General features: G+C 39.7%; 1 protein-coding gene and 1 long non-coding RNA gene across 6 annotated transcripts in view; one reads left to right on the forward strand and one right to left on the reverse strand.

The window, feature by feature from the left end:
- Nucleotides 1-1259: 1259 nt before the first annotated feature.
- Nucleotides 1260-19599, reverse strand: LOC134299749 (uncharacterized). Of its 3 annotated transcripts, XR_010006990.1 has the most exons (5): nucleotides 15858-19595; nucleotides 13903-14661; nucleotides 4755-4932; nucleotides 3110-3269; nucleotides 1260-2911 (listed from the first exon to the last, which is right to left on the reverse strand). It is a non-coding gene; the product is annotated as an uncharacterized LOC134299749 (long non-coding RNA). The 3 variants fall into 3 exon arrangements; XR_010006992.1 differs by lacking the exon at nucleotides 3110-3269 and having other exon boundaries at nucleotides 1261-2911; nucleotides 15858-19593; XR_010006991.1 differs by lacking the exons at nucleotides 1260-2911; nucleotides 3110-3269; nucleotides 4755-4932 and having other exon boundaries at nucleotides 13468-14661; nucleotides 15858-19599.
- Nucleotides 19600-19804: 205 nt separating this feature from the next.
- The window catches only part of LOC100568181 (bifunctional heparan sulfate N-deacetylase/N-sulfotransferase 3), a 109839-nt gene continuing 106100 nt past the window's right edge, over nucleotides 19805-23543 (forward strand). Inside the window, exon 1 of one of the 3 annotated variants that reach the window (XM_062983567.1) lies at nucleotides 19805-20335. The gene's annotated coding sequence lies outside the window, so the exon portion shown is untranslated. The remainder of the gene's footprint in view (nucleotides 20336-23543) is intronic. The other 2 variants (XM_062983566.1, XM_062983568.1) reach the window with 2 other exon arrangements.

Raw genomic sequence — 23543 nt, forward strand, 5'->3', positions numbered from 1 at the left:
AGTTAGAGAATTAAGAAAGAGAAAGAAAGGGAATACAAGCCTGCTGAAGTGCAGTCACACGACTTCGATTCTACTGTGATCTGAAATAAACTTAATGGCTTACAAGTATTTTAACAGGCAACACTCTGTTTTTTCTCAACAATATGTCACCTGCTAATGGAATTCTTGTAAGACTGAAGACAAAATCATTTTAAAAAATCAATAAATACTAGCTTTAACATCTTCTACGATTTCAGACCCAAACCTAACTAATAAACAAGTATAACAAAGATACAGAACTGTGAAAACATTTTAAAAACTTTTTGAGGGTGGGGTGCAAGCCCGATTTGGGATTTTTTAAGAAAGGAAACAAAATGAGCTGTTTTATCAGAGAAGCATACTTTTTGTCAGAGACTAGGCATCTTTTGCCAGATGTTTCAACTTATAACTGATCCTTTTTAGATTTTTTTTAACAATGTCATGATAACAATAAGGGGAACTCCTGGGGATTGCTGGAAAATCCCAGGAAGTTCTTACTTGTGAATTTATACTATAAGATGGACTTTTTCTTTCAAATATGGTTATTTAACTTGACAGAGGGAAGAGGAAGTGGAGGAGGGTGGTGGAAACAAGTGGTTGATGATCAAGCATTTCTGGCTTTGGGGGTACAGTAGAGTCTCACTTATCCAAGCTAAACGGGCTGGCAGAAGCTTGGATAAGCAAATATCTTGGATAATAAGGAGGGATTAAGGAAAAGCCTATTAAACATCAAATTAGGTTATGATTTTACAAATTAAGCACCAAAACATCATGTTATACAACAAATTTGACAGGAAAAGCAGTTCAATACGCAGTAATGTTATGTTGTAATTACTGTATTTACGAATTTAGCACCAAAATATCACGATGTATTGAAAACATTGACTACAAAAATGGCTTGGATAATCCAGAGGCTTGGATAAGTGAGGCTTGGATAAGTGAGACTCTACTGTATTCGGAATTTGGATTTCCAAATTAGGAAATGCTCTCCCTATACAATGCAAGACAATCTTTCATTGAACTGTGTGTTGTTGAAGGCTTTCATGGCCGGGATCACAGGGTTGTTGTATGTCTTTCGGGCTGTGTGGCCATGTTCCAGAAGTATTCTCTCCTGACGTTTCGCCCACATCTATGGCAGGCATCCTCAGAGGTTGTGAGGTATGGAATACCTCCATACCTCACAACCTCTGAGGATGCCTGCCATAGATGTGGGCGAAACATCAGGAGAGAATACTTCTGGAACATGGCCACACAGCCCGAAAGACATACAACAACTTTTTCATTGAACTGTTTTTACATGATATTTAATAGTTAATTTATGTGCCGCATTTAATATAGAAGTTGAAAGGCAATTAGAAAATCTGAAAGACATAAATCAAAAGGCACCACTAAAAGTATAACTCACAGTTCAAAGTTCCAATGCTGTATATAAGAAGGAAAAGTGAAACTGTGTTTGGAGAAAAAGTCAGAGTGACAATGCAAGCGTGAGAACCTTAGTACATTCTTGAATTTTGATCTGCTATGTTCCTTTTTTATACCAAAGAATTAAATAGCACCCTCTGAAGCTTCAGCATTTGCAGAGGAGGGAAAGAAAGAAATTATTCTAAGAAAAAGTTGATGTTTGAAGGAATATTTAATGAAAGAAAAATAAGAGATAACAATAATCCGTACCAGAAACAAAGATACTGGAATATTATTTACCTTCACAAACACATTACTCAAATCACTGTTGAATTTCAGATCCAATATAGATTTGTAGAAACTCAAGAATGTAAATTGACCATAAACTATTCAAGTGTTCTCCTCATTATGTTTGGCTCTATGGGATATCACTGAGGGAGAATTCAGCTATTAGAATTTTCTGCCATAATGAAAGAATTTCTGTTGCACTGCTGTGTACTATGAAAAGGACAGAAGACATCATTTCTGGCTTTTTGATCTGCAAGATTTTTAATAACACCATCAAAATTGGTTTACCTGGCATGCTTGATTCAATATTCGGACATGCTACATTAACAAATCAAGTCTGAGACATGGTAGATCTTTAAAAACTTTTTGATATGTTTGAGTTTGCTAAAAGATCTTTCTGCTGTGACTGGAATTGTCAACAATATTCTCAAACTAGCACGAACATTTGGAAATATCTCACAGATTTTGTAGTAAGTTGATAAATTTAGCAATTCTGAAGGTTTGCATTTCTGTGGCATCATTAATATCAGTAGAATATTGGTGTTGGTTTTTTTTTAAAAAAAAAAATTCTAGCTCAATTCCAGACATTGTGGGATAATTTGACAAGAAATAAAAATGTTCAGCCAACCTCTTAACTGCACTAAAACATATCCTGCAATAACATTGTCAATTCAAACATAAAGCACAGATATGTGGGATGTGGCCACTGGTAACATATTTTTCAATTTCTACTTGAGCATGAAATTTATTTGTAATATACTGAATGTTAACGCCGACTCTTGACTTAACACTCTTCCTGTCAAAACAATCAGAATGCAGCTCTTCTTCAATCTTGCTTACCACGGGAAAAGGAATTTAATTTGCTTCTTTATCAAGTGATTGGACATTTCCTACATCCGAAACCATGTTTTTATTTTATAATGGCATATCTTCTTTAGGTTCCCTTGTGATTGCATCAACTCTTTCTTTAGAGGGTCACAAACTGGGCTTTCAACAGTTTTTTCTAATTCTTCCAAAAGAGAGGAACCTGTGAAGTTTTCTGCAGGAAATGTATTGAGTGCTTTTAGTCCTACCTAGAAGAGGTCTGCTCTCCGTTTTTCTGCCTTGACTCTCTTTTTGTCCTTTCCTGTCATTTCTGCCATCCTGATTTGTGAGGATACATTGTAAATTGGTGGTTTTTAAAAAGAACTTGTCAAATTTGGACCTGGAAGACATAGTAAATATATGTTATATAATGAAATGCTGGCCTTCCTGGCTACAATGTCAATGTGAGCTATGATCAACAACCAGAACTCAGAAGCCTAAGTAAACACACACCATTTCACACAGTGAAATAATCTAAAGATAGACAGGCCCCAATAAAAAGCCAAGAAAGTATAATAAAAGTTGCATGCTTACTAACTTTTGTAAAATAATGCAAGGGGAGGTGTCTGTCAGGGTTTGTTGTTATTGTCGATTTGTTTTATTTTTTTGATGGATGAGATGACAGACATTTGTGGGCTCTTCCTTGGTTCTCCAGATGCCGAGCTCTGGATCAAGAATAGACCCCATTCTTGTAGGCCCTGCCAAAGACAGCAATCCTATGAACAATATCCAGAGAGCAAGCTCCTTTTTAATTACAGCATGTGTTACTGCTGAGTCAACGATGGGATCCAGCTATGAGGGCGGACAAATATGTGTGCCAAAAGCACAGAACTTCTCTGTTATCGAATCATTTTAGCATTTTATGAACTTGTCTGTCAGCATCTGCTCAAATCTTTGCAAAACAGAACTAGTAACTATTTTCTTTTCATTCTCAGTTCTTTGGATCCCAGCTTCTGTGTTTAGACTCATGCCCTTCTTGTAATAAAAACTGGCTGGAAAGAGTTGGGATTATTATAGGTTTCCTGCTGGCAAGGCTGCAGTTAGATTGTGTCAGCAACTCTATTACTGCTGTTATATACCTTTTTCCTTTATCGTTTCATATTGTGCCTCTAAATATTTCTCAGGGGCTGAAGCTCACTGCAACACACCTGCACTAGAAACAAATGTATTTATTTACTTACTACCATACTGAAAACAAAATGAGTGTCTTTTAAATACGCTTTTCCTTTAATTTTGGATCCTTTTATAATTATGCTCAACAAATGGCTTTGATTTAACAGACTTTTAGTTAATCCCTTATTTTCTTCCCTTAAAAATGGTTTTTAGCATTTAAAAAAGTCCTTAAGAACTTTTACCTATAGTTTTACCTATAATTACCTATAGTTTTTCAGCCTATTTCCCAAGAAAATCACTTGGAATTGTAGCCTAGAATCACTTGAAAATCAAAGCTAGTCCACTCCTACAAAGTAGCCAAAGCTATATGTTACTGGTACTTCAGACAAGCCTGATGAAACAAGAATATAATTGGTAGATAAAGAGTGAAAAAAGTGATCATTTCACTTCTACACAATTTTCCATTAACATGATAACTGTCAGCCTCAGCCTCCCAAGTGGGATTCTTAAGACTTGACCAATAATTGATATATGGAATCTTCCTCATAACGTTTGACATTTTAAGAGGTTCCACATGGTGGTACTATAGGTTCAAGCAAACGTAAACTGCTGTACCTTTCCCTTGCTTGCATGTCTTGCCTCATTAATAAATTTTGCCATTTTGACTACACTCTGAAGTTGTGTGGCCACCTATATCTGGGTTTTCATCTACAAAATGTAGCATACTCTTCAGGTTGTACTCTCTCAGCTTTAGAGGAAGGCAACAACAAGCCACTTCTCAATGTATCTTGCAAGATAACACCATGATAGGTTTGTCTTAAGGTCTCCATTAATCAAAAATTACTTAAAGGCACATGACAATATATATCAGTGCTATTTAAATGTCTGCAAGCAATCAATGAATAGTTCCTGATGAGGGTCCAGGAAAGAAAGAAATAATGATTGACAATGCAAACAAACAAACATAGAACCATTCCCTGGCACATTGGTGGGTTTCAGATAGCTTGAGACATACTGTTCTGTATTAATATTTTTAAAAATTAATATTTGCTTTTTAAGAAATACTACACCTTGGAAATAGATTGTCAATAGAGTCTTCTCAGAAGTTAATTGCTCTTCTGTTTTCAGAGAAAAATAGTATTACAGCTGAAAACTCTGGAAATGGATCTGGGGCCTTTTCACATTGTACAATTTCAGTAGTCTTTCTACAGTTCCAGGAGTCATTCCATATTTGAGGGGGTAGGTTTCCTGAGAATGTGAAAATACTATTAATATAAATAAAAACACAAATGCTGTTTTTTAACATAGGAAAACATTTATCTAAGCATTTCTAGGTTCTCCAGCATGCTCCTATTTTGACTATCACCAAGAGTTGAGCAAGTGTACTGGCGGACCTAGAGATGTCCAGAGGAAACATATGTTTCATTTGCATATAGGGAAGCAACAGAGGCAGCAACAAATATAATAATCCTCAAATCTTAAAACCCAGAAATGTTTAATCAACAAATGTGGAAGGATGACTATATAACCATATGTTTTCACCTTGACTGCTCTGGTTCCCCATCTCCCCCTATGAACCTGCACGATCTCTTCGCTCTTCGGGGGAGGCCCTCCTCTCGCTCCCACCACCTTCGCAGTTGTGGCTGGTGGGGACGAGAGAGAGGGCCTTCTCCGCTGTGGCCCCCCGCCTCTGGAACTCACTCCCGAGGGAGATTAGACAGGCCCCCACCCTCCTTGCCTTTCGAAAAAGCCTTAAAACCTGGCTTTTCCAGAGGGCCTTCGATGACTAATTTTTGGGGGTTGATTTGTCTGCCCATTTAATTTAATTAGAGAGTGTTCTGCCATGATTATTGATACCTTGCTGAGTACTTCTGCCACGAAGCTACAGAAGCCCTCTATTTCGGCCTAGAACTGTTTTATCTCCTTGTTTTTAACATGTGATGTATGTATTGATTGTATGACTGCTTTTCATGTTTGATTTTACAATATGTAATTTGTCACTGTTTATTATTGTTGTGAGCCGCCCCGAGTCCCCTCGGGGAGATGGGGCGGGATATAAGAATAAATTTTTTATTATTATTATTATTATTATTATTATTATATGAAATCCTAGAATGTGCTATTTATGAAGGGGCATAATTATCAGTCACAGAGTGCTAATGCCTCACCAAAATGCAAATCTTTGGGTTACATAAGAATTTTGCCCTTGAACTTAAAGTGGAATCATAGCTCTATAAGTGTGCAGTGTGAAAGGCCCCCTGAATCATTTTGAAATCTCTTACAATATAAAGATTTATAGCAGGCAAAAATGATAGTGTCATCCTAAATATGTGTTAAATAGAAAGCAATTTCTTTCTTTGTACTATAGTTTATAGACTAGAGATGCACAATTTTATTTCTCCTGCACTACAGAGCTCACAAAAGTGACCCAACTGCCAATTGGAGGCTTCAAAGGAAAAGTTGATTAAAACCATCTTAGTGGATGTGGAAAGAAAATAGTAAACATTACCTGCTTTAATTTGGCCATTGTAAAATGCACTGATGATAAGATTAAAGATACAATCTTATTCTTACACATTATTTTCATACTGTGTATTTTATTGCTCTTGTTGATTGTTCAGCAAACCATTTGCTACAAATTATGATTACACATGTGTGCTTTTGTAGAACTGTTTTTTGGAAATATATTAGCATATCTGTGTTATTTAAAGAGATTACAAATATCTGATTTATGGTGGCAATAAATTGTTGAGGTGTTTTAAGGAAAAAAATAGAAACCTAATGCATTCAGATTCATCAAAATGCAATCTCACAGATAACATCCCAAAGTGGTGAGTTTTCTACTTAGATGGCCCAGATTCTTTAATAGAGTGTACCAGGAGCTAGATTTATGTTTTAATAAATTGGAATGTAAAGGTTGAAAGTGATTCTAACAAAGAACTATTGCATGCTTATGAGACATGAATACTAAGAGCTGAATATCCAGAACGCTGGTCTATATCAAGTAATTTTGCAAAACTTTCTGAGAAAATAGTCTGGCATACTTTATGGGCTGTTTTTATGTGAGCATTCAGAGTGCAAGACAACATGGATTATCTTCACATATTCAAGCAAGAAAGGCCATTCCCCTTTTAACTCACATCAAAATGCCTGCAAACTTGTGAAAAACCTTTGCACTATTTTGACTAGATATATAAACATGGAAGATGGAAAACTGGAAGACAAACATAAACACATATAGTTATAAAAGGAGCGTCCCTGAAGGTTATGCAGAGGAGACTTCTTCCCAGAATTAGGCAGGGGAGGGGGTTACTTTTGGCCTCCAGCTTCTAGAAACTCCCATCAAGTGTGACTATTTGCTGTTTTGAACTATAGCTCTCTTTATACACAAAGATTATAGCCAATAGCCAATTTGGCAAAGGCATATCAAATCACTATATTATTACTTTCTTCTGAGGTTGAATTCAGAACTGTGGGTAAAGAGAGTCCTGCCTGGCAAATTGCGCTAATAGCCCAGAGTTCCAGATTAGAAAATATGCTCACCGGGATAAAGATAGGCAAGAGGCTTTAATTACAATATGGCCAGAAAGAATGCAAGTATGGCTAGCGCCAAAAACATACTTGCATAACTATACAGAATACAAACCGGAGGTTTTATACAGTTGACAGCTATTCAGACTTGGATATATGTTGTCCAGAAAATTCCCTGGTGGGGTCAACAGAGATGCGATTTTTTTTTTTTCGTGTCAGGAGCAACCGGAGTTGCTTCTGGAGTGAGAGAATTGGCCATCTGCAAGGACGTTGCCCAGGGGACGCCCAGATGTTTTGATGTTTTTACCATCCTTGTGGGAGGCTTCTCTCATGTCCCCACATGGAGCTGGAGCTGATAGAGGGAGCTCATCCACACTCTCCCCAGGTGGGATTCGAACCTGGCAGCTTTCAGGTCAGCAACCCAACCTTCAAGTCACTTAGTCCACTACGCCATCTGGGGGCTCCAGTTAGGGTGCGATGACCCCATGGTTGTCTCTGATAGAAATCATATTATTAAATATATATTTTATTATGCACAGAAGGACAGGACAGGGAGTAAAAGTTGTAAATAAGGGATATAATGTAGGCAGAAGCTGTAAAGGACACATTTTATTTAAAAGGTTGAGAAGCAATTGTCTTTGTAGGAGACTCATTGCTGCAGATCTGGTCTGTACATGCTATGATATGAATCAGCGCATGTCTAGAAATTTAATTAAAAGATATAAAATGAAAAGTTAACTTTTGAGAGAGTTTGGTGGCTGTTGGTCCATCTGCCAGTGTTGTCCTTTACCAGAATCACTGGAGTTCCATGGAAAAGAACTGAAATTTTCATTTTCAGTTGGTGCCCTTGGAGAGCTATAAATTTATTTATTTATTTGTTTATTTACAGTATTTATATTCTGCCCTTCTCACCTCGAAGGGGACACATATAAGGCAAACATTCAATGCCATAACATAGAACAGAGACAGATGCTTGCCAATGAGCAAGACTGATGGAAGTTGTAGTCTTGCATCCTCTAGATCAGTGATTCCCAAACTTTGGGCCTCCAGGTGTTTTGGACTTCAACTCCTAAAAATGCCAGCCAGCTTACCAGCTGATAGGAACGATGGGAGCTGAAGTCCAAAACACCAGGAGGCCCAAAGGTTGGGAATCACTGATCTAGAGGGTTTTTCTGTTGCTTCCCTACAATTTGGAAAAACAACACAAAAACAATAGTTGCAACTGAATTTGTATCTGAGAAAAAATATGCACACCTAGAAAACAGTGGGGAATGCCCACACAACAGTTTTAGAAGTTTATTTTGGAGGACAGCTTCCAGAATCCCCAGAGAAGGAACACTGACCTTACAGTGACAGTATATTACCCAATGTACTGTACAGCTGTACAACACACTGCTTCTGTGTTTTCTATTTCCATGTTCTCTTTATCTGTTCAACATCCCTGCTGGGGATGTGTGTGCGTGCTACTGGAATCTTGTATGGCCCAAAAGACCTAAAAGTTGAGCCAACAATTGAAAGGAAATTTGCCTCTTGTTCTTAAGTAAAGTGGAGAAAATTACAGTAATGAAATCAGTGGAGGCTGGTGGTTTCTACATCAGTCAAATATTGAATGTGCTCAGACTTTAGTTTGAACTTTAAAACAACTACATTTCCTTTGAGCACCTCACATGGCTGCTTTAAAGCTTAGAGCAGATGCCTTATTGGGACTGGAGCTGCCAGCCTCCACTGAATAGCTGCAAAATAATGATGATGATGATTCAATGTTAAATACTCTCAGGATGTCGGGAGCATCAGTTGGACACCAAGCATGAACTCTTCCCAGGCAAGGAAATTTTGTTCCAAGTCAGCAGCCTTTGCGTGACTATACTAATTGCTAGTTTGCATGTTTGTGACTTCTTGTTTGATTTTACCCATTCTCTTCCTCAGTTCTAACCTGCAGGCATCCTGTCATTTTCTTTCTTCTGCATATTTGATTAGGAACAAGTTACTTGTAAGTAACGCTTCTGTTATACATTTAATGCATATATAATGCTAGTTTCTGGGGTTGTTGCTTAGCTTCTACTTTACCAGCTTCATCATTTTTCTAAGATTCTCTATCTCTCATGTTTCCTAACAAATTTAAGTTCAGCTGCACATCCTGCACTAAGGCACCAGCCATATTAACATGGAGATCAACTCAGGTGAGTTGCTGTCAGATCAATAACTCTGTAGTGTCTCACTCAAAAGGATGCTTATCTCTAACATTATTACTTCTTTTAAAGGTCAGTTTAATATCCAAATGTAATTTTGGATCCTTGCTCTTTCCTCAGATTAGGACATGCTTTTCTTTTCCCTGCTTGAACGAAACTATAAAGCTTACCAGGATCTTGACAGATCAGGTAATATCTGGCAAACTATTTTTGTCAATTCTTAGATTCATCACAAACTCTTTTTTTTTTTGCATGTTGAGTGTGTGCTTGGCTTATAGAAAAATATTTATTTTTGTCACTTCTGAACACATACACATTTTCTCCATTTTCCTCTATCAGTCCCTAAAGCTCAAATTACTTGTTGTTGTTCAGTCAGTGACTCTTTGTGACCTCATGGACCAGTCCATGCCAGAACTCCCTGTCAGCCGTCGCCATCTTCAGCTCCTTCAAGGTCAAGTCAGTCACTTCAAGGATACCATTCATCTATCTTGCCCTTGGTCGGCCCCTCTTCCTTTTTCCATCCTTTTTCCCCAGCATCATTATCTTCTCCAAGCTTTCCTGTCTTCTCTTTATGTGGCAAAAGTACTTCATCTTGGCCTCTAATATCCTTCCCTCCAGTGAGCAGCTGGACATTATTTCCTGGAGTATGGACTGGTTTGATCTTCTTGCAATCCAAGGCACTCTCAGAATTTCCCTCCAACACAATTGAAAAACATCTATCTTCCTTTGCTCAGCTTTCCTTATGGTTCAGCTCTCGCATCCATAGATTACTACAGGGAATACCATTATTTTTACTATGCAGATCTTCATTGGAAGTGTTATGTCTCTACTCTTCACTATTTTATCGAGATTGGTCATTGCTCTCCTCCGAAAAAGTAAACATCTTCTGATTTCCTGGCTGCAGTCTGTGTCTGTAGTAAACTTTGTGCCTAGAAATACAAATTCTGTCACTGCCTCCATGTTTTCTCCCTCTATTTGTCAGTTATCAATCTGTCTGGTTGCCATAATCTTGGTTTTTTTATGTTTAACTACAGCCCAGCTTTTGCACTTTCTTCTTCCACCTTGGTTATAAGGCTCCACGGCTCCTCCTCGCTTTCAGCCACTATAGTGGTATCATCTGCATATCTAAGGTTGTTAATGATTCTTCCAGCAGTTTTAACTCCAGGCTTGGATTCATCAAGTCCCGCACGTCGCATGATGTGTTCTGCGTACAAGTTGAATAGGTAAGCGTGAGAGTATACAGCCCTGCCGTACTCCTTTCCCAATCTTGAACAAGTCTGTTGTTCCGTGGTCTGTTCTTACTGTTGTTACTTGGTCGTTATACAGATTTTTCAGGAGACAGACAAATTGCTTAGTCCTGAATATTGTCAACTCTTGCACCTCCCTATTGTGCCTTTACAATGAAGGCCTGGATCATTAAAAAAAATAAACCCTAAATCCTTTGAGTTTGAGATAATAACTCCACATTATAAAACAATTCTGCTATATTAGCTGGTTATTTGTGTTTCCCATTTATTGATTGCAAAGGTAAGACAGTGAGTTTTATGAAGCTTTGTTATTTGCTATTCCATAATGCAATTATTGTATATATATTTATTTTTCTGCCTCTAATAAGTTTCCCTATTATACAGCTCAGATGCTGTTTCTTTTCCTAAGACACATTATTGCCCGAGTTAAAATATTCCTGATGTGTTTATATACTCAGAATGTGTATAAATTCATATATGTGTTTACCTGATAACACTCTTTCCAATAAACTGCATGTGCATCTTTGTTCACAAATATGGCTCTGACACCATTAACCCTCCTAACCAAAATACACCCATGTTGCATCCTCCTGAAATTAATGGGATGTGGGAGATGTCTTAAAAAATAAGATATTCCTCTGATTCTTACGGTTCATAGGGCAGGAAAAGCATGATTACAGTTTTTGTTATGACCACTAAAATTTGTGGATGAAATTCCTCTGTCACATGTGGTATGAATTTGTGGATGTGTGGAGAGATTTTCAGATTATAGTTTATTAACCTATAAATAAGTTTCCCAGACATTTAATGTTTAAAATATGCAGTTCTCCCACCATTTTCTCAGTTCCTTGCATTGCAAATATTTTGTGTTCCTTTATCATTTCTAAAAAATGATAGAACTCTCCTAATTAAATGCTGTCTCCTTAAGTATAACAAAGCTGTTGACTGGGAACACAGTGTCTCAATTTCTCTTTAATCTCTCACTTTGTCACTAGATGCGTTGCTCCAACCAATTTCAATATTACCAAGGACCTTTCAATCACATTGACATATATTCAAAACATCTCACTAAAATTAATACATTCTGAATTTCAACTACTATATATTGAATATGTATTAACCCATGAAATCATCTGAATGAAACCCAACATAAGACAAGATAAGTAAGGGAGAGGAAATTTTTCACTTTTCCAGTAGATAACCTTTTCCCTAAAAGCGTAGGAAAATATATGACAAGGAAGTATATCCAGTCCATCCATACTTATTTGATACTAAAGCCCACTGAGCAATGGAAGACATGTGATGTCATCAAAATATTAGGAAGCAATGCATGAAGTATTTGGACTTCAGAAAATGGTGGACAGTCTCCAGAGTTAATGGATGTGTCTTCAGGTACATTTACACTGTAGTATTAATGCAGTTTGACACCACTTTAAGTGCCATAGCTCAATGCTGTGTAATCATGGAAACTGTTGCTTGGTGAGTCACCAGCATTTTTTTAGCTAAGAAGGCTGAAGAATTTGTAAAGCTACAACTCCTAGGATTCCATAGCATTGAGCCAGGACTGTTAAAGTAGTGAACAAACTACATTAAAGCTAAAGTGTAGCTGCATCCTTCATTACGGTGTGTAAGCAGAGACGAAATAGTTGCTGTCAGGAATGCTATAGCAGGATATTTCCTACAATGACAGTAGAGTGAACTACATAAATTTTGAGACTTCTTTCAGCTCTATGGTTTTGTACATAACCATTCACTATCAGGGCTACTCATTAATTATGTGGGATGTGTTGAGCCAGTGCCTCGCCAATGCCTCACTAGTGCCCCACCAGGCTGCAAACCCCAGAATCGTTTTGGATGCTGCCATGGTAATTAAAGTGAAATCTTAGCACTAGGTAAAGTTTTCCCCTGACATTAAGTCTAGTTGTGTCTGACTCTGGGGGTTGGTGCTCATCTCCATTTCTAAGCCGAAGAGCTGGCATTGTCCGTAAACACCTCCAAGGTCATGTGGCTGGCATGACTGCATGGAGCACCGTTACCTTCCCACCGGAGTGGTACCTTTTAGTCTACCCACACTTGCATGTTTTCGAACTGCTAGGTTGGCAGAAGCTGGGGCTAACAGCGGGAGCTCACCCCTCTCTCCGGATTCGAACCACCATCCTTTTGGTCAGCAAGTTCAGCAGCTCAGCAGTTAAACCCGCGGTACCATAGAGGGCTCCCACATGACTGCAAATCCCAGAATTGTTTTGGATGCTGCCATGGTAATTAAAGTGAAATCTTAGCACTATAATTGTGTAATATGGAAGGACTTAGTGTAAAAATGTCTACATGCCTATTTATAGTAGTAGCAGCAGTATTATTAAAAACAATACAAAAACTATACAAATGCCTGGAGCGTTTAGAGTTGTCGGTTTCAAGTGCTATTTAAGAGCCTGAGTGGTGTAGTGATTTAAATGTTGGACTTAGACTCTGGAGACCAGGATTCAAATCACCAGTCTGCCATGGAAACCCACTGGGTGATCTTGGGTAAGTCACACACTCACTTCCTCAGAGGAAGGCAAAAAACCACTCTGAACAACTATTGCTAAGAAAAGCCCTTAGAACAGTGTTTCTCAACTCCCAAAAATCCCAGTCAGTTTACCAGCTGTTAGGATTTCTGGGAGTTGAAGGCCAAAACATCTGGGGACCCATAGGTTGAGAACCACTGTTAGAGTCACCATAAGTTGGAATAGTCTAAAGGTACACGACAACCGTGAAGTATGATTTAATATATTACCTGATAGAAAGATGGATGAGAGGGTGGACAATAGAAGTTTAAATAGATGTGTGTATAGCTTTAATTTGTTGTAATTCACTCTGAACTTTTGAGTTGAAGAATAAATTATATTTATACTTTTCCACAGTTGGTATCAAACATGAATATACATTGTTCTTAAATCCACCATGCTGAGCCTATTAGATTGGATGTTGGCCATCTAACATGTTATGTGTCGTATTGGGTACACAGGGCACAATTCAGAATGAAACTTGGAAGCTAGTCTCATTTTTTCCTCATACCTGGGTGCACACACTAGTGTTATTTCTTTGCAAATTGTTTATCTTATCTCTTTGAAAACACTTAGGAGACTTAAAAAATACAGTCGTTAAATACTCCATAAACCTATCAACACAAATCAGCAGGGAAAACACAGATTTTTTGGGAGGATGTCTTGTTGAAACTAGAGTTTAGAACAAATTTAGAGGAATTTAAGTACCATTAAAAACTAAAGCAGAAATGACGGGATATCTCTTGTGCTTAATAGGTATCAGCAATGATTACAGATGGATTACATGCCTGGAGAGAGAAGTCTATAACTGGAAGTGCCCAGATAAATTTCTAAGGAGGAAACATACAAAGAAAAGCATTAAGAAATTATTTATGCAAGCAACATCATTTTTCATACTGTAAGAGCATAGGCATCTGTCCCCAAATGAGCATAATCAGTAATTCAGTACAGGGTAACCTATAGTAGACAAAGGAATAAAAGGTGGGCAAGAATATGCAATTACTTAAGTAGAAGAAGTATATTGCAGCAGTATTGGAAAATAATTGCAGATGATGTGTGAATTAGGCAGGTGTGTCTTTAAAATCTTTTCTGAAACCTCTGATCTCTAAAGCTATATCAGCAATATAGTGTATGAACTTCTAATACTAACAAGACAAAACAGTTACAGCAAGTGTTCAGTACAAACACATTTATCTAGATATGTTTTGGAGGGTACACAGTGGATGTTTGGTGTGGATTGGGTCCTAAAGGCAAGAGCTCATCTTTGATATCAACAATTCATCACTAAAAGCCTGAGGAACCTTCAGATTGCTTCAGAGAAGCAAGGTATATATTGTAGAAAACAAGTTGTTGAGAAAATGAAACAAAAGCAAGTGAAGAGAAACAGCCGATGCTTTTCCAATCCGTTTTCCATCTATCTCCGACGATAGCGACACAGTGTAGGAGGATGGATAGCCTCAGCAGTAGCTTATAGAAAACATAACAAAACAAATCTTCAGATAATACAGATATGAAATGAAGTGAAGCATAATAAAGAAAACAGGGAAGCCAATGTTTAATGTAGAAGGGCTATATATCTTGACCTGTTCTCTTCTCCTGGTCGCTTCTTAACAACCTCTAGAGAATGAATGCTTCAAAATGCATTCTCCTCTCAATGACATGAATGCTTCTAAATCTAAATCAAGTGTTATCATCACTGTAAATGAAAAAGGGAATTGCTCTTGCATTATTTGTTGCCCTCAAAGACCATTTGTTAGGTGAAGGAATAATGAACCTATGCTATTGAGATGTAATTCGGGAAGATACTTCCTGCACTCTCAAGCATCAGAAATAAAATCTTACAGTAAGCCTTGGCTGTGAACCTTGTTGGGAGACTGGCAGTTACCCAAGGATCCCAGACGGATCAGGGCTGGATTAACCACAAAACAAAATAAGCAGGTGTTCAGGGCATCAAAGGGAGGGGGGAAGCATATAAATTTACAATTGATAAGATTTACCATGGATCATATGATGCAAAACTGCAAATGGTGCAGCTGAACCAGGTTCCACAAAAAGGGACTCCCATTATAAAAAGGCTTTTCAAATATAAACAAAGTAGAAGCATACAAAATTAATCAATATTTTTCATATTAATGTAAGTTTTGTAACAGTTGAAAAACATATTTTAGAGTTTATTATTGTTTATATTTTGAATTAGATATGTATGGGGCACTCAAATCTTTCATGCTTCCGGCCTCTAAAGGTCTTCAACTGTCCTTCTATGGATATAGGAGATTGTGCCAACAGCCCCTTCAGACCTTGCTGTTTTGTTGTGAGCAGTTGTTCTAGTAGATAATACTCACCCACATCATGTATAACAAATTAAAAAAGGACTGTGCATGTACAGAATGAGAAGCCTTCCTATTCATATGCACCAACAGTGGTTTATTGTGTTGTCAAAGGCTTTCGTGGCCGGAATCACAGGGTTGTTGTGAACATGGCCATGCAGCCTGGAAAACACACAACAACCCCATGGTTTATTGTGATACTGAATGTGCAACCTCGGAGGAATGGGCTGGTAGCTGCATCAGTCTTTTGAGGTGTAACAAAGAGTTATAGTGGTGTTTGAACAGTGTGATAAAGGCAAAATTCGGAAACATTCATTTTTGGAATGACAGACTCACCTCTCTGGAGGGTTATAGACGTTGTAGACCCTCAAAGGTGAATTCGGTGAATCAGAGGTCGGTCTCTATCATTCAGCAGACTGAGACAGGTACTTCATATATGTAGCTTATTCTGGATGACATGACAGAGAAATTAATTACCAATGATTTATTATAGTATATTTTTACTACCTCTTGTCTTGAAAAAAGTCAGGTGGCTAGGTTAGTTGCTGCTCATAAGTTGCATCCAATCTTTTTTTTTCCTGAAATATACTGGGTTTTCTCCCTTGTACCCTTCCATGGATCATGTGTCACATCCAATCTCATGCAACTTTTCAGAAATTGATTTTCACCTATTTCCACAGAGTCTGCTTTATTATTCAGGAGTTTTCATCAAAGTGCGAACAATATTCCCATCCTCCCATATATATATTTTACAACATAAAGGGCTGCTCTACTTGGTTTGACTCCTTCCACTACCATTTCAAGATGGGGGCTGTTTTCCTTCCAAAAATCAGTGCTATGGAAAAACCCACTACAAGCACAAGAGAAGAGAAGCCGTTCACTCACACAAAGCAATTCAAGTACACAATCCTGTTCCCAACCTTTGGTCCTCCAGGTGTTTTGCACTTCCATCCCAGAGTTCCAAGCTGTTAGGGGTTATTGGGAGTTGATGTCCCAAACACCTGGTGGACCAAAGGTTGGGAACCAGATTTGCACAGTTGCTCTAGAAGGCACAAGTGCTCACTCAGGAAAAATTCTATTAAATTCAGCAAGACTTATTTGTAATTAAATGGATTTCAAGGGATTGCTCTGCATAAAATGATCGGACCTTTGGTGAGTTGGATGGGTTGAGGGGGAGGTGGGGGAGAGAGAAACTTGTACCAAATCAAATGGCCTCTTCCCAACCTCTCCAGCAGTATAAGAAAACTGGGACACTTTTTTCACACTATAAATTATAGTGCTATTATTCCACTTTAATTCTCACAGCTATAACCACTGGAATCATAAAGCTTGAAGTTTGGGGAGGCACTTGGAGCTTTGGGACTGAGAACTCTCAATACTCCCTCCCTAAATTATATTTTATAGGATTCTGTAAGGTGGAATCCCAAGAATTAGAAGTAAAATCATATAAATACTTTTGCATAGTGTGAAAATTATCCCAGGTTACTATAAGTTTACACACAAATCACAGCAAAAGCAGCACAACTTCAAAATGCACCCCAAAAATCATGTGATCCTTGTGTTGTCAAAGGCTTTCATGGCCGGAATCACTGGGTTGCTGTGAGTTTTCCAGGTTGCATGGCCATATTCCAGAAACATTCTCTCCTAGCCTTTCACCCACATCTATGGCAGGTGTCTTCAGAGGTTGAGGGATCTGTTGGAAACTAGGCAAGTGATCTGTATTTAAGGAAAACAGTCTACATGCAATCCTCACCATAGGGGTTCATCTTCAGTATAGAATCAACGCATTGGCCAAAATTTTTAACCGCCATTACCCAATGCTATGCCATTCTGGGATTTGAAGTTTGATGATGCAGCAGCACTCTTTAACAGAAAAGGCTAAAAGCCTTGTAATGCTCCAACTCCCAGGATCCCATAGCATTGACTCATGGTAGTTAAAGTGATACCAGGCTGCATTATATAATGAAATCACAGCAATCTCTTCACTTGGTGTGAAAATGGCTTTGAACAGAAGTAGCAAGCACTAAGCGCACCCCCCAAAATCATGTGATCCATATTTTAAGAAAAGAGTCTACAGGCAATGAGCCATCTGAGGTTCATGTTTACTATAAAATCAGTGTGGTTGGGCACCACTTTTAACTGCAGTGTCTCAATGATGTGTAATTCTGGGATTTATAGTCTGGTGAAGCACTAGCATTCATTGACAGAAAGCGCTACAAGTCTCATGATCCCATGGCACTTAAAGTGATATCAAACTTCATTACAGTAGAGTCTCGCTTATCCAACCTTCGTTCATCCAACGTTCTATATTATCCAATGCAGTCTGCCTCCGGCCTGGATCCACAGCTGTTTCTCTAGGCAGGCAAAGATCACAGATTTTTAAAAATCTTCACAGGACTGAACTTTTTACCACAAGTTGCGAGGTATTTTACAACACCATAAATAACAAGACCAGAAATGCAGTGACCAAGAGGAAGGTGGAAAGAGGAAGTCCTGATGGCTCTTCACCATAGAGAATGAAGCAACAGAACCCCTGGGACTGAATCCGAGCGCAACGTCAACCTCCAAGGCACAAAAAAAACCCCAAAAAACTGGACTTCAAGACTACATACCTCCTTCTGGTTATCTTATTCTGTTCTCTCCTGACTCCAAATGGCATTGAAGCATTGAATGTTTGCCGTGTATGTGTTCTATGATCCACCCTGAGTCCCCTCGGGGAGATAGGGCAGAATATAAATAAAGTGTTATTATTATTATTATATCTGTGGAATGTTCAGGGTGACTGAGAGAAAGAACTTTTGTCTGCCTGATGCAAGCTTGAATGTTTCAATTAGCCAGCTTGATTAGCACTGAATAGCCTGGCAGCTTCAAAGCCTGGAGTGTACTGTATACCATGCAGCTGTGGACAAGTCTACATAGGGGGCATCAAACGTAGCATTGCCCAAACATGAATCAAAGAGCATGAAAGGCACTGCAGACTAACTCAACCAGAGAAGTCAGCCATAGCAGAGCACTTGATGAACCAACCTGGACACAGCATATTATTTCAGAATACAGAAATGCTGGACCGCTCTCAAAACCACCATGTCAGACTACACAAAGAAGCCACTGAAATCCACAAGCATGGGGACAACCATGAAAATGAACAAAATCTGGTTACCAGTATTTAAAAACTCTAAAATCTGGACAGTAAATAAAGAACAACACTAAAAAAAATGGGAACTCCAGACAGGAAACAATTAGGGACATCTAACACCTCCCAACAAAGGATTCTCCCAGACAGTAAGCAGCCAGACTTTGAAGCTGCAAGGCTATTCAATGCTAATCAAGGTGGCCAATAGCAACATTCACACTTGCATCAAACAGACACGAATTTTTTCTCCCACCCTGGACCTTCCACAGATATTTAAACTTCCCTCACAACCTCTGAGGTTGCCTGCCATAGATGTGAGTGAAACGTCAGAAGGGAATGCTTCTGGAACATGGCCATACAGCTCGGAAAACCCACAGCAACCCAGATTTGTGTGTGTGTGTGTGTCAGGAGGAACCTGAGTTCCTTGTGGAGTGAGAGAATTGGCTGTCCGCAAGGACGTTGCCCGGGGGATGCTCGTCATCTGCGCTCTCCCCGGGTGAGATTCGAACCTGGCAGCCTTCAGGTCAGCAACCCAACCTTCAAGTCAGGAGGCTTTTATCCCCTAGGCCACCGGAGACTCCTAGCAAGCCAGATATCAAACTCCATTATACAGTATGTGAAATCACAGCAGCCCCTTTGCTTACTGTGAAACAGTCTACAGCAGACACGGGCAATTAAACTGAATGCTGTGGAACCCTGGGATTTGTCCTTTGGTGAGGCACAGAAAAAACTAAAGACCTTGCTATGCTACAGTTCCCAAGGTCCCATAGCACTGCTCCATGGCAGATGAAGTGACACCAAAAAACTGCATTATATGTGAAAACACAGCAGTGTGGTGGAAATGTTTTTGGACAGCAAGTCCAAAGTGCGCACCCCCAAATAGTATTTTCCAGGCATGGGCAAACTTCGGCCCTCCTGGTGTTTTGGACTTCAACTCCCACAATTCCTAACAGCCTACCGGCTGTTAGGAATTGTAGGAGTTGAAGTCCAAAACACCAGGAGGGCCGAAGTTTGCCCATGCCTGGTATTTTCGGAAAGCAGGCACTGAGTGGGTACAGAGGGGTTGTTGTTCCACGCACGCACCCGCGCCCCCTCTCCCTCAATTTGGGTCCCACGCCTCCCAGAGGAGACTCCTGCGGGGCGCCAAAGCTCCCCACGTCAGCGACATTGGCTCGTTTGCCCTCCGCGGAGGGAAGAGAGAGGAAGAGGAGAGCTTTCGGATTTGGCAGTGGCCGCACCAGGCGAGCATCCCTCCTCTCCGGAGGATCCGTCTCATCGCGGATCGGGCGGCCAGGGAAGGGCAGCCCCCACCCCCACCCCCACCAGGAAAGGGGACCTCCTCCCCCTCCCCCTCCTCCCTTCCTCGCGTGGGAGACGCAGCAGCAGCAGCAGCATCAGTTCCAGCATCCCGTCCAGGCGCCTCGCAAGGGAGGCTGTGCGTCTGGAGGCGGAGAGCGAATTCTCCTTTCTTCTTCTCCTTCCTCCCGCTTTGTACCCCATCGCAGCCTCCGCCGTGGGGTCTCCAGCCTCTTCCTCGTCGGCGGAGGGGACAAGCGCTTTCCTCGGCTTTTGCGGAGCCTGGAAAGGAGATTTCCAAGCGGCAGCGCCAGTCTTGCGGGGGAAGGAACTAACGGAGGAGTGGAAAGGCCACCATGGGGAGTCTGGAGGAGCAGGGCTTCAGGTAAGATGCTGCGGGGAGTGGGCGCCTCGGAGCCCTTCCCAAGTTGGGAAAGGCTCAACTTCAGAGCCTTGATTCGGGTCTGCCTTTCCAATCCCGACCAAAAAGTTCAGGGATGAGACTCCATATGGCTACTTCTCTCCCTCTCTCTTTCCTTCTCGTCATGGAAGGGGAGGCTTTTTTTTCGTGTCAGGAGCAACCGGAGTTGCTTCTGGAGTGAGAGAATTGGCCGTCTGCAAGGACGTTGCCCAGGGGACGCCCGGATGTTTTGATGTTTTTACCATCCTTGTGGGAGGCTTCTCTCATGTCCCCGCATGGAGCTGGAGCTGATAAAGGGAGCTCATCCGCGCTCTCCCCGGGTGGGATTCGAACCTGGCAGCTTTCAGGCCAGCAACCCAACCTTCAAGTCACGAGGCTTTTATCCCCTAGGCCACCGAAGGCTCCTATGGGGAGGCTGAGTAGCCCTTATCCAAAAGGGATACTCCAGATTTCAGATTTGGAGAGATTTGGGGGAGATTGCCATTACACCATTCATGTATTGGTTTATTTACTGGTTTTTATGTTTAACCTTCTTTTTCTCACAATATAGGGACTCAAGCCAACAGGAAATATAAAATTATCTAGTGCATTGCCTGTTTCCCCAAAAATAAGACCTACCCTGAAAATAACACCTATCATGATTTTTCAACATTTCTGAGGATGCTAGAAATATAAGCCCTATTTTTTTTAAAAAGCCCTGGTAGCGAAGTGTGTTAAAGCACTGAGCTGCTGAATTTGCAGACTGAAAGGTCCCAGGTTCAAATCCCATGAGCGGAATGAGCGCCCGCTGTTATTTATTTATTTATTTACAGCATTTATATTCCGCCCTTCTCACCCCGAAGGGGACTCAGGGCGGATCACATTGCTCACATAAAGGCAAACATTCAATGCCATGACACAGAACAGAGACAGAGACAAGATGCAGGCACTGGGCTGGCCTCAAACTCATGACCTCTTGGTCAGAGTGATTTGTTGATTTGTTGCAGCTGGCTTGCTTTCCAGCCTGCGCCACAGCCCGGACCTGTTAGCTCCAGGTCCTGCCAACCTAGCAGTTCGAAAACATGCAAATGTGAGTAGATCAATAGGTACCGCTCCGGTGGGAAGGTAACAGTGCTCCATGCAGTCATGCTGGTCACATGACCTTGGAGGTGTCTACGGACAACGCCGGCTCTTCGGCTTAGAAATGGAGATGAGCACCAACCCCCAGAGTCGGTCACAACTGGACTTAACGTCAGGGGAAAACCTTTACCCTTTTTACCTTATTGTTAACCCTCCCTTTCTCCCAATATAGGGACTCAAGGCAGCCAACAGGAAATATAAAACAATCTAATGCATTGCCTGTTTTCCCCAAAATAAGACCTACCCTGAAAATAACACCTACAGTAGAGTCCCACTTATCCAAGCTAAACAGGCCAGCAGAAGCTTGGATAAGCAAATAACTTGGATCATAAGGAGGGATTAAGGAAAAGCCTATTAGACATCAAATTAGGTTATGATTTTACAAATTAAGCATCAAAATATCATGTTATACAACAAATTTGACAGAAAAAGTAGTTCAATACGCAGTAATGTTATGTTGTAATTACTGTATTTGCGAATTTAGCACCAAAATATCATGATATATTGAAAACATTGACTACAAAAATGGCTTGGATAATCCAGAAGCTTGGATAAGCAAAGCTTGGATATGTGAGCCTCTACTGTATCATGATTTTTTCAACATTTCTGAGGATGCTCGAAATATAAGCCCTATTTCAAAAAATATATAGTTCATTTAAAAGTCAATTTGGAAAAATAAGACTACCCCTGAAAACAAGCCCCAACACATCTTTTGGAGCAAAAATTAATATAAGAGCCTGACTTGTTTTTGAGGAAACAGGGTATTTAAATGTATTACAATTACATGGGTCATACCCGTTGAGCATCCCTTATCCGAAAAGCTTGGGATCAAATCTGGAGGAAATTACCATATAGCCATGTTCTAGAAGCATTCTCTCCTGACGTTTCGCCCACATCTATGGCAGGCATCCTCAGAGGTTGTGTGGTCTGTTAGAGACTAGGCAAGTGGGGTTTATATACCTGTGGAAAGTCCAGGGTGGGAAATAGAACTCTTGTTTGTTGGAGGCAGGTGTGAATGTTTCAATTGGCCACCTTGATTAGCATTGAATAGCCTTGCAGCTTCAAAGTCTGGCTGCTTACTTCCTGGTGGTTTACAGCAATCCAGTGATTCCGGACATGAAAGCCCTCGACATCAAATTAACATATACTTTATTTTTAATCCCACCTTTCTCCCTATCCATCTAACAAGAAATATGACACAATACACATTCAAACAATGTAAATGCATTACCAGTGTGACAACCACGTATGACAATTACATGGGTGTCATACAGGTTGAGTATCCTTTATCAGAAAGGCTTGGGACCAAATTTGGGGGAAATTATCATATACATGTATTTATTAATTTACTTAATGACTTTATTTTTTAATCCCATTTTTCTCCCTATTCAAAGCAATTCACAAGAAATATGACAAAATACAAATCAAAACAATGTAAATCCTATTAAATTCATATGGATGTTACATAGGTTGAGTATTCCTTAAGCTGAAAGGCTAGGCACCAGATTTTAGATTTGGGGGAAAGTTGTCATGTCCATGTAGTTATTTGTTTGTAGTTGTAGTTATTTATAGACTTTATGTTTAATCTCACCTTTCTCTCAATACAGGACTCAAGGCAACTAATCACAAATATGACAAAATATATAGTAGACTCTCAATTAACTTGAACCCATAGGGATTGATAGGTGACAGATAAATGTAGTTTCCGGTTGCTTGAGAGTTATTATTAAAATTAGGCCTAACTAATACTGTACCATAAATTCTGTATTGATTTTATATTAATATTGGAATACAGTAATTAAAAACAAATCAGGCAAATAAAGACAGTCTTAACTTCATATAACACAGTTTTACTGTATAATACATGTATTTTAATTTTATTTAAAGTACTATTTTTTCAAATTTTGCCAGTTTGAGAGTTCCAGTTGTCTGAACTTAGAGTCTACTCTACATGTATTTATTTACTTACTGATGGACCTTATTTTTAATTCTCCCCCCTTTCTCCTGATACTCAAAGGGACTCAAAGCAGCTAACAATAAATATGACAAAATG

The sequence above is a fragment of the Anolis carolinensis genome, chromosome 5 (assembly GCF_035594765.1).
Source record: "Anolis carolinensis isolate JA03-04 chromosome 5, rAnoCar3.1.pri, whole genome shotgun sequence".
Lineage (NCBI taxonomy): Eukaryota > Metazoa > Chordata > Lepidosauria > Squamata > Dactyloidae > Anolis > Anolis carolinensis.